Source organism: Microcebus murinus, unplaced genomic scaffold (genome assembly GCF_040939455.1).
Source record: "Microcebus murinus isolate Inina unplaced genomic scaffold, M.murinus_Inina_mat1.0 scaf017_hap2_Mmur4.0, whole genome shotgun sequence".
NCBI classification, from domain to species: domain Eukaryota; kingdom Metazoa; phylum Chordata; class Mammalia; order Primates; family Cheirogaleidae; genus Microcebus; species Microcebus murinus.
Window position 1 is genome coordinate 266,343 of NW_027438963.1, and position 17,871 is coordinate 284,213.

General features: G+C 62.6%; 4 pseudogenes; all 4 read left to right on the plus strand.

The window, feature by feature from the left end:
* The first annotated feature begins 3,517 nt into the window (after window positions 1-3,517).
* Window positions 3,518-3,636, plus strand: LOC142867542 (uncharacterized; annotated as a pseudogene).
* A 3,837-nt stretch (window positions 3,637-7,473) lies between these two features.
* On the plus strand, window positions 7,474-7,592 carry LOC142867543 (uncharacterized; annotated as a pseudogene).
* Window positions 7,593-11,428: 3,836 nt separating this feature from the next.
* LOC142867476 (uncharacterized) lies at window positions 11,429-11,547 on the plus strand (annotated as a pseudogene).
* Window positions 11,548-15,374: 3,827 nt separating this feature from the next.
* Window positions 15,375-15,493, plus strand: LOC142867477 (uncharacterized; annotated as a pseudogene).
* The last annotated feature ends 2,378 nt before the right edge of the window (window positions 15,494-17,871 follow it).

Here is a 17,871-nt window from a genome sequence, read left to right on the forward strand (position 1 = left end):
CGTTGCTTTTGGGGTTCTATGGGCTACACGTAGGAATCTTTGGTGGTGGCACCTGATGTTCGGGGATCCGGAGTCACACCCAGACCTGCTCCACAGGCCTCCTTTTACTTTTCTCTTCGGATTCATTTTTTTTTTTTTTTTTGAGACAGAGTCTCGGTTTGTTGCCCAGGCTAGAGTGAGTGCCGTGGCGTCAGCCTAGCTCACAGCAACTTCAAACTCCTGGGCTCGAGTGATCCTTCTGCCTCAGCCTCCCGGGTAGCTGGGACTGCAGGCATGCGCCACCATGCCCCGCTAATTTTTTATATATATATCAGTTGGCCAATTAATTTCTTTCTATTTATAGTAGAGACGGGGTCTCGCTCTTGCTCAGGCTGGTTTTGAACTCCTGACCTTGAGCAATCCGCCCGCCTCGGCCTCCCAAGAGCTAGGATTACAGGCGTGAGCCACAGCGCCCGGCCGGATTCATTATTTTTAAAAAGTGTCTCTTATCTCTATTATTGCATTTTCTTTTCTCTCTCTTTTCAAGCAGATGATGGGAGTCCAAGTGTTAAGGTGACATGTGTTGCCCGTGCCCCCCTCCCCCCCCCCGTGTTCTTATTCATTTACCTCTCATGTTGTTCCAGCATATTGTGGGGGCACCAATGTTAAGGTCGGGTGCGTTGCCCTCTCCCAGCCTCCCCCCTCGGGTCAGAGCTTCAAGTGCGCCCATCCCCCAGTCGGTGCGTACCCACCCCATTCCTAATGGATGTGTATGCCCATCCCCTCCCCCCACCCGCCCGACACCCACCCGAAGAAGGTGATTCCTCTGTGTCCACTTAGGTGTCCATCGGTTCGTACCCATTTGCTGGTGAGCGCGAGCACGTGGTGCTCGTGTGTCCATTCTTGGGATACTTGGCTTACTGGAACGGGTTCCAGCTCTGGCCAGGAGAACCACGAGAGGTGCCCCCTCACCGCTGCTCCTCATAGCCGAATAGCACTCCGTGGTGTCCACGGGCCACATTTTACTTACCCACTCGTGGGTCGATGGGCACTCGGGTGGCTTCCAGGTCTTTGCGATTGTGACTTGTGCCCTGACACTAACCCTAACCCTTACCCAGCCCGTCTCCTCCACGGCCCCTGCCTGACTGACTCCTTCCCGCCCGGCCTGTCACCTGTCACCGTCCTCTGCCCCTGCCTGACACGCTCCTCCCCGCCCGGGCCGTCACCGTCCTCGGCCCCTGCCTGACGGGGCTCCTCCGTCGCCTGGGCCTTCCAAGGGCTTGGTGTGGACGCTGCTTCCAGGACGCCCTCCCAGGAACCCGGTAGCAGGGCGGCCGCAGCGTCTCGCGCAACCCAACCGTCCGCCGGCTGGCCGCCGTCGCTAAGTGGCCTGCGGGGGACGTGCTCCCGCTGTGCCGTGGGGGCCCAGCCTGGTGTCTTCTCTGAGGCCCCGCGGTTGCCGCTCCCCGCAAGGGGATAGCCGCGGAGGTGGGGACCGCCTCCTCATGGGGACGTACACCCAGCTCTCCACGTCGGATTCCGGGGCTCTCTGTCCTGCCAGAAGGCCCAGCTGGCCTGCGGGTCCTTAGAGTGGCAAAAACATCCGAAAACTGAGATTGAGGGTCCGGTGGGTGTCTGCACTTTTGTGCTGGGCTCCCCAGGGAGGCCCGGGGGCTGGCTGGACAACGCGGTCTGCTGGGCTGGGGGGGGGGTTTGGAGGAGCAACTGATGCCCTTTGCACTTTGGGTAGCAAGTGTCTGAGGTGTCTCTGGGCCCTGTGCCATGTGGGGGCGGGGGCGGGGGCGGGGTGGGAGGAGGAGGAGGAGGAGGAGGAGGAGGAGGAGGAGGAGGAGGAGGAGGTGGGAAGGGCCGTGGCCTGCAGTCGTGTTCCCCGGGGTGGCACAGCATGTGGCTTCTTCCACAGGCTGCTTGGCCTGGGCTCCCTGCACCTGGGCCTTTGGAGGACTGGCCCTGTGCTTGCCAACACTTCCTGCAGGGACCCAGAGCTGGGAGGTTGCATCTCTCAGCCCTGGGTCGGGCAGAGCCCCAGCGGGCCAGGCCCACAACCTCTCTCAGCAGGGGTCCCCCAGAAGGCTCCTTTGGGACCAGGATTCTCTTGCGGGTGACTCTTTAAGGTCTGGCCCCTGGATGGAGGGGCACCAGGAGTAGAGGAGCAGGAAGGGGAAGGGGGTGGCCATGCGAGGGGACACTTTCAGGCCAAGTCCCAGCTTCAGTCTGATCCTCCTGGGAACGCCGGGGTGGACATCACACCTCCTGGTTGCCCCGCTCTGAGACCAGGAGCCGGGCTTCGCATTCCCACAGCAGCCAGTCGTGGGCTGAGGACACCTGGGGCGTTGGGAACTCCCTGGCTTCTCCTTGGTTTAACATCTGGAGCTGCTTGTGAATTGTGCCGCCACACACACCCGAGTGCAGGTGTCTTCTGCACAGACTGCGGGCCTCGCTCTTCTGAATGCCGCTAGCTCGCGACCCACCCACGGGTGAACCTGGTCAGGGTACTTTCTCTCAGGGGCAGACTCTGATCCGGGCGGGCTACCGGTGTCTCTGTTTGCTCCTTTCTTTCTTCCACTTCGGGAAAGGCTTCCTTACTGGGTGTGGAAATCTCCTATGCCTTTCCTCGCCTATTCTGTCAGCTCTAAAATTCTCTTTCGGTTGCCACCCTCACAGATGGATTAGGAAACTCTTTGCGGTGCACTCATTAGTGAAATGACCTCAATGACGCTGGAATCCAATATCTAATCGCCGATTTTTGGCGAGTCCACACGCCAGGGTGGTTGGGGTCCAATGCAGCCCCGGCCAGGCCCAGGCCCCTTGGACTGGGCCACAGGAGGACACAGAGGAGGGTCCCGGCCCCCACGGTAGGTAGAGGTGCGGGCAGTTCTCCAAGGGCTTGGGTGTTTTCCAGAGGGAGGAGATGGAGGGGACTGATTTCTTCAGCGCCCCACAAACCACGCCACCCCACCCCACCCATGGGACACATCCCGAGAGAGAGAGACGCCCCATACACTGGCTCCCCTCCCCCGTGCGCTGTGCCCCAGCCCTGGCCCGGGGGAATAGGCGGCCGCCAGGCCACAGGGTGGGGGGCGCAGCTGAAAGGGGTTGTGGGGGAGGGCCGCCCCTGGCTGGGGTCAAAGGGCGAGCGCCCCGCCCCTCCCGCCCGTGCGCAGTCAGCGGCCCCGGCGCGCTGGGGGTGGGGGGCGGGGAGGTGAAGGAGGCCAGGCAAGGAGAGGAGGGGGGCTTGAAGGTCTCCACCTTGGCGGGTCCAGCCGTGGAGGCGCATCTTGTGTGAGTGTGAGTGAGTGAGTGAGTGCGTGTGAGTGTGTGTGTATACAGAGACAGCCCCCAACCCCGGCCCGCCGCTCCCTGCCCGCCCCGCCTGTCACCTTCGTCCCTCGGAGCCCGCGGGACCCGGCCGGCGAACTCAACAGGCCCGACCCGGCGCGGGGCCTGGGGCGGGAGGAGGCGGCGGGGAAGCGCGGAGAGGCTCGGCTTCTTGAGCGGGGCAGGGGCGCCCTCCGCCGTCCACGGCCACACCACCCCGAACGCGCCCGATCCCGTCTGGTCTCGGAAGCTAAGCAGGGTCGGGCCTGGTTAGAACTTGGATGGGAGACCGCCCGGGAATACCGGGTGCCGTAGGCTTCTTCTTTTTTTTTTTGCCTCTGGTTCTGTCGCGTTTCTGGGAGTGCGGGGGCGGCCCGGGGTGGGGGGACCCCCACCCTCGGCGCCCGCCGCGGTGCCTGGCGCCCCAGCCCGCACCGTGGGGCCTCCTCTTGTCCCGAGCCGTGACACCGCCGCCACGCGGCAGCATGCCTGGCTTCTGGACAGTCAGGTCTCAGACCAAAGGTCTGCTCTGTGGGAGCCGACACGCTGGAGGAAACCTTGAGAGTCTGAGAGGGGAGGGAGTTCCAGAAGAAGGCCAGGATGTCATTTTGAGGGAGTATGTGACCAGAACTCCTCCCGTTGCTTTTGGGGTTCTATGGGCTACACGTAGGAATCTTTGGTGGTGGCACCTGATGTTCGGGGATCCGGAGTCACACCCAGACCTGCTCCACAGGCCTCCTTTTACTTTTCTCTTCGGATTCATTTTTTTTTTTTTTTTTGAGACAGAGTCTCGGTTTGTTGCCCAGGCTAGAGTGAGTGCCGTGGCGTCAGCCTAGCTCACAGCAACTTCAAACTCCTGGGCTCGAGTGATCCTTCTGCCTCAGCCTCCCGGGTAGCTGGGACTGCAGGCATGCGCCACCATGCCCCGCTAATTTTTTATATATATATCAGTTGGCCAATTAATTTCTTTCTATTTATAGTAGAGACGGGGTCTCGCTCTTGCTCAGGCTGGTTTTGAACTCCTGACCTTGAGCAATCCGCCCGCCTCGGCCTCCCAAGAGCTAGGATTACAGGCGTGAGCCACAGCGCCCGGCCGGATTCATTATTTTTAAAAAGTGTCTCTTATCTCTATTATTGCATTTTCTTTTCTCTCTCTTTTCAAGCAGATGATGGGAGTCCAAGTGTTAAGGTGACATGTGTTGCCCGTGCCCCCCTCCCCCCCCCCCGTGTTCTTATTCATTTACCTCTCATGTTGTTCCAGCATATTGTGGGGGCACCAATGTTAAGGTCGGGTGCGTTGCCCTCTCCCAGCCTCCCCCCTCGGGTCAGAGCTTCAAGTGCGCCCATCCCCCAGTCGGTGCGTACCCACCCCATTCCTAATGGATGTGTATGCCCATCCCCTCCCCCCACCCGCCCGACACCCACCCGAAGAAGGTGATTCCTCTGTGTCCACTTAGGTGTCCATCGGTTCGTACCCATTTGCTGGTGAGCGCGAGCACGTGGTGCTCGTGTGTCCATTCTTGGGATACTTGGCTTACTGGAACGGGTTCCAGCTCTGGCCAGGAGAACCACGAGAGGTGCCCCCTCACCGCTGCTCCTCATAGCCGAATAGCACTCCGTGGTGTCCACGGGCCACATTTTACTTACCCACTCGTGGGTCGATGGGCACTCGGGTGGCTTCCAGGTCTTTGCGATTGTGACTTGTGCCCTGACACTAACCCTAACCCTTACCCAGCCCGTCTCCTCCACGGCCCCTGCCTGACTGACTCCTTCCCGCCCGGCCTGTCACCTGTCACCGTCCTCTGCCCCTGCCTGACACGCTCCTCCCCGCCCGGGCCGTCACCGTCCTCGGCCCCTGCCTGACGGGGCTCCTCCGTCGCCTGGGCCTTCCAAGGGCTTGGTGTGGACGCTGCTTCCAGGACGCCCTCCCAGGAACCCGGTAGCAGGGCGGCCGCAGCGTCTCGCGCAACCCAACCGTCCGCCGGCTGGCCGCCGTCGCTAAGTGGCCTGCGGGGGACGTGCTCCCGCTGTGCCGTGGGGGCCCAGCCTGGTGTCTTCTCTGAGGCCCCGCGGTTGCCGCTCCCCGCAAGGGGATAGCCGCGGAGGTGGGGACCGCCTCCTCATGGGGACGTACACCCAGCTCTCCACGTCGGATTCCGGGGCTCTCTGTCCTGCCAGAAGGCCCAGCTGGCCTGCGGGTCCTTAGAGTGGCAAAAACATCCGAAAACTGAGATTGAGGGTCCGGTGGGTGTCTGCACTTTTGTGCTGGGCTCCCCAGGGAGGCCCGGGGGCTGGCTGGACAACGCGGTCTGCTGGGCTGGGGGGGGGGTTTGGAGGAGCAACTGATGCCCTTTGCACTTTGGGTAGCAAGTGTCTGAGGTGTCTCTGGGCCCTGTGCCATGTGGGGGCGGGGGCGGGGGCGGGGTGGGAGGAGGAGGAGGAGGAGGAGGAGGAGGAGGAGGAGGAGGAGGAGGAGGTGGGAAGGGCCGTGGCCTGCAGTCGTGTTCCCCGGGGTGGCACAGCATGTGGCTTCTTCCACAGGCTGCTTGGCCTGGGCTCCCTGCACCTGGGCCTTTGGAGGACTGGCCCTGTGCTTGCCAACACTTCCTGCAGGGACCCAGAGCTGGGAGGTTGCATCTCTCAGCCCTGGGTCGGGCAGAGCCCCAGCGGGCCAGGCCCACAACCTCTCTCAGCAGGGGTCCCCCAGAAGGCTCCTTTGGGACCAGGATTCTCTTGCGGGTGACTCTTTAAGGTCTGGCCCCTGGATGGAGGGGCACCAGGAGTAGAGGAGCAGGAAGGGGAAGGGGGTGGCCATGCGAGGGGACACTTTCAGGCCAAGTCCCAGCTTCAGTCTGATCCTCCTGGGAACGCCGGGGTGGACATCACACCTCCTGGTTGCCCCGCTCTGAGACCAGGAGCCGGGCTTCGCATTCCCACAGCAGCCAGTCGTGGGCTGAGGACACCTGGGGCGTTGGGAACTCCCTGGCTTCTCCTTGGTTTAACATCTGGAGCTGCTTGTGAATTGTGCCGCCACACACACCCGAGTGCAGGTGTCTTCTGCACAGACTGCGGGCCTCGCTCTTCTGAATGCCGCTAGCTCGCGACCCACCCACGGGTGAACCTGGTCAGGGTACTTTCTCTCAGGGGCAGACTCTGATCCGGGCGGGCTACCGGTGTCTCTGTTTGCTCCTTTCTTTCTTCCACTTCGGGAAAGGCTTCCTTACTGGGTGTGGAAATCTCCTATGCCTTTCCTCGCCTATTCTGTCAGCTCTAAAATTCTCTTTCGGTTGCCACCCTCACAGATGGATTAGGAAACTCTTTGCGGTGCACTCATTAGTGAAATGACCTCAATGACGCTGGAATCCAATATCTAATCGCCGATTTTTGGCGAGTCCACACGCCAGGGTGGTTGGGGTCCAATGCAGCCCCGGCCAGGCCCAGGCCCCTTGGACTGGGCCACAGGAGGACACAGAGGAGGGTCCCGGCCCCCACGGTAGGTAGAGGTGCGGGCAGTTCTCCAAGGGCTTGGGTGTTTTCCAGAGGGAGGAGATGGAGGGGACTGATTTCTTCAGCGCCCCACAAACCACGCCACCCCACCCCACCCATGGGACACATCCCGAGAGAGAGAGACGCCCCATACACTGGCTCCCCTCCCCCGTGCGCTGTGCCCCAGCCCTGGCCCGGGGGAATAGGCGGCCGCCAGGCCACAGGGTGGGGGGCGCAGCTGAAAGGGGTTGTGGGGGAGGGCCGCCCCTGGCTGGGGTCAAAGGGCGAGCGCCCCGCCCCTCCCGCCCGTGCGCAGTCAGCGGCCCCGGCGCGCTGGGGGTGGGGGGCGGGGAGGTGAAGGAGGCCAGGCAAGGAGAGGAGGGGGGCTTGAAGGTCTCCACCTTGGCGGGTCCAGCCGTGGAGGCGCATCTTGTGTGAGTGTGAGTGAGTGAGTGAGTGCGTGTGAGTGTGTGTGTATACAGAGACAGCCCCCAACCCCGGCCCGCCGCTCCCTGCCCGCCCCGCCTGTCACCTTCGTCCCTCGGAGCCCGCGGGACCCGGCCGGCGAACTCAACAGGCCCGACCCGGCGCGGGGCCTGGGGCGGGAGGAGGCGGCGGGGAAGCGCGGAGAGGCTCGGCTTCTTGAGCGGGGCAGGGGCGCCCTCCGCCGTCCACGGCCACACCACCCCGAACGCGCCCGATCCCGTCTGGTCTCGGAAGCTAAGCAGGGTCGGGCCTGGTTAGAACTTGGATGGGAGACCGCCCGGGAATACCGGGTGCCGTAGGCTTCTTCTTTTTTTTTTTGCCTCTGGTTCTGTCGCGTTTCTGGGAGTGCGGGGGCGGCCCGGGGTGGGGGGACCCCCACCCTCGGCGCCCGCCGCGGTGCCTGGCGCCCCAGCCCGCACCGTGGGGCCTCCTCTTGTCCCGAGCCGTGACACCGCCGCCACGCGGCAGCATGCCTGGCTTCTGGACAGTCAGGTCTCAGACCAAAGGTCTGCTCTGTGGGAGCCGACACGCTGGAGGAAACCTTGAGAGTCTGAGAGGGGAGGGAGTTCCAGAAGAAGGCCAGGATGTCATTTTGAGGGAGTATGTGACCAGAACTCCTCCCGTTGCTTTTGGGGTTCTATGGGCTACACGTAGGAATCTTTGGTGGTGGCACCTGATGTTCGGGGATCCGGAGTCACACCCAGACCTGCTCCACAGGCCTCCTTTTACTTTTCTCTTCGGATTCATTTTTTTTTTTTTTTTTGAGACAGAGTCTCGGTTTGTTGCCCAGGCTAGAGTGAGTGCCGTGGCGTCAGCCTAGCTCACAGCAACTTCAAACTCCTGGGCTCGAGTGATCCTTCTGCCTCAGCCTCCCGGGTAGCTGGGACTGCAGGCATGCGCCACCATGCCCCGCTAATTTTTTATATATATATCAGTTGGCCAATTAATTTCTTTCTATTTATAGTAGAGACGGGGTCTCGCTCTTGCTCAGGCTGGTTTTGAACTCCTGACCTTGAGCAATCCGCCCGCCTCGGCCTCCCAAGAGCTAGGATTACAGGCGTGAGCCACAGCGCCCGGCCGGATTCATTATTTTTAAAAAGTGTCTCTTATCTCTATTATTGCATTTTCTTTTCTCTCTCTTTTCAAGCAGATGATGGGAGTCCAAGTGTTAAGGTGACATGTGTTGCCCGTGCCCCCCTCCCCCCCCCCGTGTTCTTATTCATTTACCTCTCATGTTGTTCCAGCATATTGTGGGGGCACCAATGTTAAGGTCGGGTGCGTTGCCCTCTCCCAGCCTCCCCCCTCGGGTCAGAGCTTCAAGTGCGCCCATCCCCCAGTCGGTGCGTACCCACCCCATTCCTAATGGATGTGTATGCCCATCCCCTCCCCCCACCCGCCCGACACCCACCCGAAGAAGGTGATTCCTCTGTGTCCACTTAGGTGTCCATCGGTTCGTACCCATTTGCTGGTGAGCGCGAGCACGTGGTGCTCGTGTGTCCATTCTTGGGATACTTGGCTTACTGGAACGGGTTCCAGCTCTGGCCAGGAGAACCACGAGAGGTGCCCCCTCACCGCTGCTCCTCATAGCCGAATAGCACTCCGTGGTGTCCACGGGCCACATTTTACTTACCCACTCGTGGGTCGATGGGCACTCGGGTGGCTTCCAGGTCTTTGCGATTGTGACTTGTGCCCTGACACTAACCCTAACCCTTACCCAGCCCGTCTCCTCCACGGCCCCTGCCTGACTGACTCCTTCCCGCCCGGCCTGTCACCTGTCACCGTCCTCTGCCCCTGCCTGACACGCTCCTCCCCGCCCGGGCCGTCACCGTCCTCGGCCCCTGCCTGACGGGGCTCCTCCGTCGCCTGGGCCTTCCAAGGGCTTGGTGTGGACGCTGCTTCCAGGACGCCCTCCCAGGAACCCGGTAGCAGGGCGGCCGCAGCGTCTCGCGCAACCCAACCGTCCGCCGGCTGGCCGCCGTCGCTAAGTGGCCTGCGGGGGACGTGCTCCCGCTGTGCCGTGGGGGCCCAGCCTGGTGTCTTCTCTGAGGCCCCGCGGCTGCCGCTCCCCGCAAGGGGATAGCCGCGGAGGTGGGGACCGCCTCCTCATGGGGACGTACACCCAGCTCTCCACGTCGGATTCCGGGGCTCTCTGTCCTGCCAGAAGGCCCAGCTGGCCTGCGGGTCCTTAGAGTGGCAAAAACATCCGAAAACTGAGATTGAGGGTCCGGTGGGTGTCTGCACTTTTGTGCTGGGCTCCCCAGGGAGGCCCGGGGGCTGGCTGGACAACGCGGTCTGCTGGGCTGGGGGGGGGGTTTGGAGGAGCAACTGATGCCCTTTGCACTTTGGGTAGCAAGTGTCTGAGGTGTCTCTGGGCCCTGTGCCATGTGGGGGCGGGGGCGGGGGCGGGGTGGGAGGAGGAGGAGGAGGAGGAGGAGGAGGAGGAGGAGGAGGAGGAGGAGGTGGGAAGGGCCGTGGCCTGCAGTCGTGTTCCCCGGGGTGGCACAGCATGTGGCTTCTTCCACAGGCTGCTTGGCCTGGGCTCCCTGCACCTGGGCCTTTGGAGGACTGGCCCTGTGCTTGCCAACACTTCCTGCAGGGACCCAGAGCTGGGAGGTTGCATCTCTCAGCCCTGGGTCGGGCAGAGCCCCAGCGGGCCAGGCCCACAACCTCTCTCAGCAGGGGTCCCCCAGAAGGCTCCTTTGGGACCAGGATTCTCTTGCGGGTGACTCTTTAAGGTCTGGCCCCTGGATGGAGGGGCACCAGGAGTAGAGGAGCAGGAAGGGGAAGGGGGTGGCCATGCGAGGGGACACTTTCAGGCCAAGTCCCAGCTTCAGTCTGATCCTCCTGGGAACGCCGGGGTGGACATCACACCTCCTGGTTGCCCCGCTCTGAGACCAGGAGCCGGGCTTCGCATTCCCACAGCAGCCAGTCGTGGGCTGAGGACACCTGGGGCGTTGGGAACTCCCTGGCTTCTCCTTGGTTTAACATCTGGAGCTGCTTGTGAATTGTGCCGCCACACACACCCGAGTGCAGGTGTCTTCTGCACAGACTGCGGGCCTCGCTCTTCTGAATGCCGCTAGCTCGCGACCCACCCACGGGTGAACCTGGTCAGGGTACTTTCTCTCAGGGGCAGACTCTGATCCGGGCGGGCTACCGGTGTCTCTGTTTGCTCCTTTCTTTCTTCCACTTCGGGAAAGGCTTCCTTACTGGGTGTGGAAATCTCCTATGCCTTCCCTCGCCTATTCTGTCAGCTTTAAAATTCTCTTTCAGTTGCCACCCTCACAGATGGATTAGGAAACTCTTTGCGGTGCACTCATTAGTGAAATGACCTCAATGACGCTGGAATCCAATATCTAATCGCCGATTTTTGGCGAGTCCACACGCCAGGGTGGTTGGGGTCCAATGCAGCCCCGGCCAGGCCCAGGCCCCTTGGACTGGGCCACAGGAGGACACAGAGGAGGGTCCCGGCCCCCACGGTAGGTAGAGGTGCGGGCAGTTCTCCAAGGGCTTGGGTGTTTTCCAGAGGGAGGAGATGGAGGGGACTGATTTCTTCAGCGCCCCACAAACCACGCCACCCCACCCCACCCATGGGACACATCCCGAGAGAGAGAGACGCCCCATACACTGGCTCCCCTCCCCCGTGCGCTGTGCCCCAGCCCTGGCCCGGGGGAATAGGCGGCCGCCAGGCCACAGGGTGGGGGGCGCAGCTGAAAGGGGTTGTGGGGGAGGGCCGCCCCTGGCTGGGGTCAAAGGGCGAGCGCCCCGCCCCTCCCGCCCGTGCGCAGTCAGCGGCCCCGGCGCGCTGGGGGTGGGGGGCGGGGAGGTGAAGGAGGCCAGGCAAGGAGAGGAGGGGGGCTTGAAGGTCTCCACCTTGGCGGGTCCAGCCGTGGAGGCGCATCTTGTGTGAGTGTGAGTGAGTGAGTGAGTGCGTGTGAGTGTGTGTGTATACAGAGACAGCCCCCAACCCCGGCCCGCCGCTCCCTGCCCGCCCCGCCTGTCACCTTCGTCCCTCGGAGCCCGCGGGACCCGGCCGGCGAACTCAACAGGCCCGACCCGGCGCGGGGCCTGGGGCGGGAGGAGGCGGCGGGGAAGCGCGGAGAGGCTCGGCTTCTTGAGCGGGGCAGGGGCGCCCTCCGCCGTCCACGGCCACACCACCCCGAACGCGCCCGATCCCGTCTGGTCTCGGAAGCTAAGCAGGCTCGGGCCTGGTTAGAACTTGGATGGGAGACCGCCCGGGAATACCGGGTGCCGTAGGCTTCTTCTTTTTTTTTTGCCTCTGGTTCTGTCGCGTTTCTGGGAGTGCGGGGGCGGCCCGGGGTGGGGGGACCCCCACCCTCGGCGCCCGCCGCGGTGCCTGGCGCCCCAGCCCGCACCGTGGGGCCTCCTCTTGTCCCGAGCCGTGACACCGCCGCCATGCGGCAGCATGCCTGGCTTCTGGACAGTCAGGTCTCAGACCAAAGGTCTGCTCTGTGGGAGCCGACACGCTGGAGGAAACCTTGAGAGTCTGAGAGGGGAGGGAGTTCCAGAAGAAGGCCAGGATGTCATTTTGAGGGAGTATGTGACCAGAACTCCTCCCGTTGCTTTTGGGGTTCTATGGGCTACACGTAGGAATCTTTGGTGGTGGCACCTGATGTTCGGGGATCCGGAGTCACACCCAGACCTGCTCCACAGGCCTCCTTTTACTTTTCTCTTCGGATTCATTTTTTTTTTTTTTTTTGAGACAGAGTCTCGGTTTGTTGCCCAGGCTAGAGTGAGTGCCGTGGCGTCAGCCTAGCTCAAAGCAACTTCAAACTCCTGGGCTCCAGTGATCCTTCTGCCTCAGCCTCCCGGGTAGCTGGGACTGCAGGCATGCGCCACCATGCCCCGCTAATTTTTTATATATATATCAGTTGGCCAATTAATTTCTTTCTATTTATAGTAGAGACGGGGTCTCGCTCTTGCTCAGGCTGGTTTTGAACTCCTGACCTTGAGCAATCCGCCCGCCTCGGCCTCCCAAGAGCTAGGATTACAGGCGTGAGCCACAGCGCCCGGCCGGATTCATTATTTTTAAAAAGTGTCTCTTATCTCTATTATTGCATTTTCTTTTCTCTCTCTTTTCAAGCAGATGATGGGAGTCCAAGTGTTAAGGTGACATGTGTTGCCCGTGCCCCCCTCCCCCCCCGTGTTCTTATTCATTTACCTCTCATGTTGTTCCAGCATATTGTGGGGGCACCAATGTTAAGGTCGGGTGCGTTGCCCTCTCCCAGCCTCCCCCCTCGGGTCAGAGCTTCAAGTGCGCCCATCCCCCAGTCGGTGCGTACCCACCCCATTCCTAATGGATGTGTATGCCCATCCCCTCCCCCCACCCGCCCGACACCCACCCGAAGAAGGTGATTCCTCTGTGTCCACTTAGGTGTCCATCGGTTCGTACCCATTTGCTGGTGAGCGCGAGCACGTGGTGCTCGTGTGTCCATTCTTGGGATACTTGGCTTACTGGAACGGGTTCCAGCTCTGGCCAGGAGAACCACGAGAGGTGCCCCCTCACCGCTGCTCCTCATAGCCGAATAGCACTCCGTGGTGTCCACGGGCCACATTTTACTTACCCACTCGTGGGTCGATGGGCACTCGGGTGGCTTCCAGGTCTTTGCGATTGTGACTTGTGCCCTGACACGAACCCTAACCCTTACCCAGCCCGTCTCCTCCACGGCCCCTGCCTGACTGACTCCTTCCCGCCCGGCCTGTCACCTGTCACCGTCCTCTGCCCCTGCCTGACACGCTCCTCCCCGCCCGGGCCGTCACCGTCCTCGGCCCCTGCCTGACGGGGCTCCTCCGTCGCCTGGGCCTTCCAAGGGCTTGGTGTGGACGCTGGTTCCAGGACGCCCTCCCAGGAACCCGGTAGCAGGGCGGCCGCAGCGTCTCGCGCAACCCAACCGTCCGCCGGCTGGCCGCCGTCGCTAAGTGGCCTGCGGGGGACGTGCTCCCGCTGTGCCGTGGGGGCCCAGCCTGGTGTCTTCTCTGAGGCCCCGCGGCTGCCGCTCCCCGCAAGGGGATAGCCGCGGAGGTGGGGACCGCCTCCTCATGGGGACGTACACCCAGCTCTCCACGTCGGATTCCGGGGCTCTCTGTCCTGCCAGAAGGCCCAGCTGGCCTGCGGGTCCTTAGAGTGGCAAAAACATCCGAAAACTGAGATTGAGGGTCCGGTGGGTGTCTGCACTTTTGTGCTGGGCTCCCCAGGGAGGCCCGGGGGCTGGCTGGACAACGCGGTCTGCTGGGCTGGGGGGGGGGTTTGGAGGAGCAACTGATGCCCTTTGCACTTTGGGTAGCAAGTGTCTGAGGTGTCTCTGGGCCCTGTGCCATGTGGGGGCGGGGGCGGGGGCGGGGTGGGAGTAGGAGGAGGAGGAGGAGGAGGAGGAGGAGGAGGAGGAGGTGGGAAGGGCCGTGGCCTGCAGTCGTGTTCCCCGGGGTGGCACAGCATGTGGCTTCTTCCACAGGCTGCTTGGCCTGGGCTCCCTGCACCTGGGCCTTTGGAGGACTGGCCCTGTGCTTGCCAACACTTCCTGCAGGGACCCAGAGCTGGGAGGTTGCATCTCTCAGCCCTGGGTCGGGCAGAGCCCCAGCGGGCCAGGCCCACAACCTCTCTCAGCAGGGGTCCCCCAGAAGGCTCCTTTGGGACCAGGATTCTCTTGCGGGTGACTCTTTAAGGTCTGGCCCCTGGATGGAGGGGCACCAGGAGTAGAGGAGCAGGAAGGGGAAGGGGGTGGCCATGCGAGGGGACACTTTCAGGCCAAGTCCCAGCTTCAGTCTGATCCTCCTGGGAACGCCGGGGTGGACATCACACCTCCTGGTTGCCCCGCTCTGAGACCAGGAGCCGGGCTTCGCATTCCCACAGCAGCCAGTCGTGGGCTGAGGACACCTGGGGCGTTGGGAACTCCCTGGCTTCTCCTTGGTTTAACATCTGGAGCTGCTTGTGAATTGTGCCGCCACACACACCCGAGTGCAGGTGTCTTCTGCACAGACTGCGGGCCTCGCTCTTCTGAATGCCGCTAGCTCGCGACCCACCCACGGGTGAACCTGGTCAGGGTACTTTCTCTCAGGGGCAGACTCTGATCCGGGCGGGCTACCGGTGTCTCTGTTTGCTCCTTTCTTTCTTCCACTTCGGGAAAGGCTTCCTTACTGGGTGTGGAAATCTCCTATGCCTTTCCTCGCCTATTCTGTCAGCTCTAAAATTCTCTTTCGGTTGCCACCCTCACAGATGGATTAGGAAACTCTTTGCGGTGCACTCATTAGTGAAATGACCTCAATGACGCTGGAATCCAATATCTAATCGCCGATTTTTGGCGAGTCCACACGCCAGGGTGGTTGGGGTCCAATGCAGCCCCGGCCAGGCCCAGGCCCCTTGGACTGGGCCACAGGAGGACACAGAGGAGGGTCCCGGCCCCCACGGTAGGTAGAGGTGCGGGCAGTTCTCCAAGGGCTTGGGTGTTTTCCAGAGGGAGGAGATGGAGGGGACTGATTTCTTCAGCGCCCCACAAACCACGCCACCCCACCCCACCCATGGGACACATCCCGAGAGAGAGAGACGCCCCATACACTGGCTCCCCTCCCCCGTGCGCTGTGCCCCAGCCCTGGCCCGGGGGAATAGGCGGCCGCCAGGCCACAGGGTGGGGGGCGCAGCTGAAAGGGGTTGTGGGGGAGGGCCGCCCCTGGCTGGGGTCAAAGGGCGAGCGCCCCGCCCCTCCCGCCCGTGCGCAGTCAGCGGCCCCGGCGCGCTGGGGGTGGGGGGCGGGGAGGTGAAGGAGGCCAGGCAAGGAGAGGAGGGGGGCTTGAAGGTCTCCACCTTGGCGGGTCCAGCCGTGGAGGCGCATCTTGTGTGAGTGTGAGTGAGTGAGTGAGTGCGTGTGAGTGTGTGTGTATACAGAGACAGCCCCCAACCCCGGCCCGCCGCTCCCTGCCCGCCCCGCCTGTCACCCTCGTCCCTCGGAGCCCGCGGGACCCGGCCGGCGAACTCAACAGGCCCGACCCGGCGCGGGGCCTGGGGCGGGAGGAGGCGGCGGGGAAGCGCGGAGAGGCTCGGCTTCTTGAGCGGGGCAGGGGCGCCCTCCGCCGTCCACGGCCACACCACCCCGAACGCGCCCGATCCCGTCTGGTCTCGGAAGCTAAGCAGGCTCGGGCCTGGTTAGAACTTGGATGGGAGACCGCCCGGGAATACCGGGTGCCGTAGGCTTCTTCTTTTTTTTTTTGCCTCTGGTTCTGTCGCGTTTCTGGGAGTGCGGGGGCGGCCCGGGGTGGGGGGACCCCCACCCTCGGCGCCCGCCGCGGTGCCTGGCGCCCCAGCCCGCACCGTGGGGCCTCCTCTTGTCCCGAGCCGTGACACCGCCGCCACGCGGCAGCATGCCTGGCTTCTGGACTGTCAGGTCTCAGACCAAAGGTCTGCTCTGTGGGAGCCGACACGCTGGAGGAAACCTTGAGAGTCTGAGAGGGGAGGGAGTTCCAGAAGAAGGCCAGGATGTCATTTTGAGGGAGTATGTGACCAGAACTCCTCCCGTTGCTTTTGGGGTTCTATGGGCTACACGTAGGAATCTTTGGTGGTGGCACCTGATGTTCGGGGATCCGGAGTCACACCCAGACCTGCTCCACAGGCCTCCTTTTACTTTTCTCTTCGGATTCATTTTTTTTTTTTTTTTTGAGACAGAGTCTCGGTTTGTTGCCCAGGCTAGAGTGAGTGCCGTGGCGTCAGCCTAGCTCACAGCAACTTCAAACTCCTGGGCTCCAGTGATCCTTCTGCCTCAGCCTCCCGGGTAGCTGGGACTGCAGGCATGCGCCACCATGCCCCGCTAATTTTTTATATATATATCAGTTGGCCAATTAATTTCTTTCTATTTATAGTAGAGACGGGGTCTCGCTCTTGCTCAGGCTGGTTTTGAACTCCTGACCTTGAGCAATCCGCCCGCCTCGGCCTCCCAAGAGCTAGGATTACAGGCGTGAGCCACAGCGCCCGGCCGGATTCATTATTTTTAAAAAGTGTCTCTTATCTCTATTATTGCATTTTCTTTTCTCTCTCTTTTCAAGCAGATGATGGGAGTCCAAGTGTTAAGGTGACATGTGTTGCCCGTGCCCCCCTCCCCCCCCCGTGTTCTTATTCATTTACCTCTCATGTTGTTCCAGCATATTGTGGGGGCACCAATGTTAAGGTCGGGTGCGTTGCCCTCTCCCAGCCTCCCCCCTCGGGTCAGAGCTTCAAGTGCGCCCATCCCCCAGTCGGTGCGTACCCACCCCATTCCTAATGGATGTGTATGCCCATCCCCTCCCCCCACCCGCCCGACACCCACCCGAAGAAGGTGATTCCTCTGTGTCCACTTAGGTGTCCATCGGTTCGTACCCATTTGCTGGTGAGCGCGAGCACGTGGTGCTCGTGTGTCCATTCTTGGGATACTTGGCTTACTGGAACGGGTTCCAGCTCTGGCCAGGAGAACCACGAGAGGTGCCCCCTCACCGCTGCTCCTCATAGCCGAATAGCACTCCGTGGTGTCCACGGGCCACATTTTACTTACCCACTCGTGGGTCGATGGGCACTCGGGTGGCTTCCAGGTCTTTGCGATTGTGACTTGTGCCCTGACACTAACCCTAACCCTTACCCAGCCCGTCTCCTCCACGGCCCCTGCCTGACTGACTCCTTCCCGCCCGGCCTGTCACCTGTCACCGTCCTCTGCCCCTGCCTGACACGCTCCTCCCCGCCCGGGCCGTCACCGTCCTCGGCCCCTGCCTGACGGGGCTCCTCCGTCGCCTGGGCCTTCCAAGGGCTTGGTGTGGACGCTGCTTCCAGGACGCCCTCCCAGGAACCCGGTAGCAGGGCGGCCGCAGCGTCTCGCGCAACCCAACCGTCCGCCGGCTGGCCGCCGTCGCTAAGTGGCCTGCGGGGGACGTGCTCCCGCTGTGCCGTGGGGGCCCAGCCTGGTGTCTTCTCTGAGGCCCCGCGGCTGCCGCTCCCCGCAAGGGGATAGCCGCGGAGGTGGGGACCGCCTCCTCATGGGGACGTACACCCAGCTCTCCACGTCGGATTCCGGGGCTCTCTGTCCTGCCAGAAGGCCCAGCTGGCCTGCGGGTCCTTAGAGTGGCAAAAACATCCGAAAACTGAGATTGAGGGTCCGGTGGGTGTCTGCACTTTTGTGCTGGGCTCCCCAGGGAGGCCCGGGGGCTGGCTGGACAACGCGGTCTGCTGGGCTGGGGGGGGGGTTTGGAGGAGCAACTGATGCCCTTTGCACTTTGGGTAGCAAGTGTCTGAGGTGTCTCTGGGCCCTGTGCCATGTGGGGGCGGGGGCGGGGGCGGGGTGGGAGGAGGAGGAGGAGGAGGAGGAGGAGGAGGAGGAGGAGGAGGAGGAGGTGGGAAGGGCCGTGGCCTGCAGTCGTGTTCCCCGGGGTGGCACAGCATGTGGCTTCTTCCACAGGCTGCTTGGCCTGGGCTCCCTGCACCTGGGCCTTTGGAGGACTGGCCCTGTGCTTGCCAACACTTCCTGCAGGGACCCAGAGCTGGGAGGTTGCATCTCTCAGCCCTGGGTCGGGCAGAGCCCCAGCGGGCCAGGCCCACAACCTCTCTCAGCAGGG